Genomic DNA, 2,150 nt, shown 5'->3' on the forward strand with positions numbered 1-2,150 from the left:
TGTTAACAGATAGGGATTTTTTTGTATTTTCCTGATCTTGCTATGACCTTGACCCCTGCCAAAACTAACCACGTCTAAGTTGGGGTCATAATTCTAATCTATACCAAATCTATTCAGCCGTTTTTGAGAATTCCTCCTGACAAACATAAGACAAACAAAAAAACAAGGGTGAAAACATAACCTCCATCTTCTTCGATGGCGGAGGTAAATACTTGTATATTTTAGATTACAGTTCTAGTTATGGAAGTCTAGTAACACGTTACTTTGGTATGGAATCTGATATCTTTGGTAACGTCACGTACTGTCTACGTGATGAAAAAGGTTATTTTTTTTCTTTTCTCGGTAAAGTTACACAATACTTATGCTTTGAATTACATTGAGCTGGCGACATTTCATCACAGAGAATTTTTCTCCAAAAATCGATTAAAACATTTTAATGCTTGTTAGGATAGGAATCAGATGTCAAGCTAAAATAATGCACGATTGTGCTAGATGAAGAACAATAACTGGTGCTTAGAGCATCTTTACGTTATTCGTCAGCATTCAAAATTCTGGAGTTTCGTACTGTAGTTAAATGATCCGGAGTAACTAGTAGGCCAGTTATAATTTTTATCATTGGTTTTTAGTCTGTGAGTGGCCTAGTGGTTAATGTGTCGGGTTTTTTATCAAAATGTCAAGGGTTCGAAACGTGATGCTGCTGAAAAAGGTTTTCACTTTTAGTTATGGGTGCATTATCAAAGCGACTGTCAAACCTATAATTCAACTCAAAGAGCAAGACAAACCCCCGGTGGCGGGTGTTGCTAACTAACTGTCTTCCTTCTGGCCAGTAATACGACATTGAAGATTGCTATATTCGAACCCTTAGTATCTCTGACCTAATCGTTTAGCCCACTTGCATCTAAAGTGGCATTGAAGTTCAAAATTTCATTTTTTGTCCACTTTTCTTACGTCTCCCAAAACATCTTGCATGAAACAATATTCTTTGTTTCAAGATTCGAACGAAGTAAGTGTGGTGAGAAACCCTTAGAATCTACAGCTTTGCCATTTGGTACAGGTAAATAAAACAAATGTTTGAAAAGGAACAATAGGTGGCGCTACAAGGTGACCTTGAAACATAATACATTTTATTTCATCTTAAGAATGAAGTAGTGCCAAATCAAAACACAGAAAATGTTTAATATTCCCTCCATCCATGATAAACAAAAGCATGATGATTATTTGCACTGATATTCATCACGTAAACTTGAGAATGAGTTTTCACTCAAGGGTTAACGTTGGATACTTTAACAATCCCAATAATCAATGAATGAATGAATGATCTATTACATCAAACTCACACTTGAAATTGCATTAATAGAAATATTTTGTAATATTTCTTATTAGTAAGTTGGGATTTATTGTATAAAAACATAATTTAGGGAGACTCAAAAATACCTGGTTTTATTCAAAGATGGTTTTCATTCTAATTTAAAAATAAAGAACATAAAATATATGTTTTCATTTGGAATAGATAATCTTAATAATGACATCACGTGATAAGTGAATACATTTTCAAGGTCCACTTTTAGATCCTCTTTGATTTGTTTTTTTTCACATATATGTTCAGCATATGTTTTATTATACCTATACCAATTGGCAAAGTTCTGCGTGGTATGGTCCTCTCTCTCATGGCCAATGCGCAGATAGCCTAGTTGAGTTGCTCCACTAAACCTCAACCAACCAACCAACTCATCGCCAATGCGTTTAAACACAAACTTATTTTGTGTCAGACCTCCTGTACATTCTCAACATCAGTGGCAGTAGAATAAACAACAAATTCGCCTCCAAATACTAAGAAAAATGTCCGATTCTAAGTGTTTATAGTGTTATATAGATTGTGCGTGGATTTGATACTATGTGTAACAGTAGTGCTTGTTGATTGCGGTGGATTTGGTATTATGTGTAACAGTAGTGCTTGTTGATTTGTTAACTTTACAAAACAAAACAAATAATAACACTGTGACAAGTCCTTCGATCAGATTCTCCAAGAAATCGTAGAAAGACTGCCACTGTTTTTTGCAAAGTAATTTCTGACCTTTCCAAACTCATCCTCTGGAAGATTTTCTACTTAAGATAAATGAAGATGAAGATGTTTTATGCAGTATTTTATT

Source organism: Limulus polyphemus, unplaced genomic scaffold, assembly GCF_000517525.1.
Source record: "Limulus polyphemus unplaced genomic scaffold, Limulus_polyphemus-2.1.2 Scaffold471, whole genome shotgun sequence".
Lineage (NCBI taxonomy): Eukaryota > Metazoa > Arthropoda > Merostomata > Xiphosura > Limulidae > Limulus > Limulus polyphemus.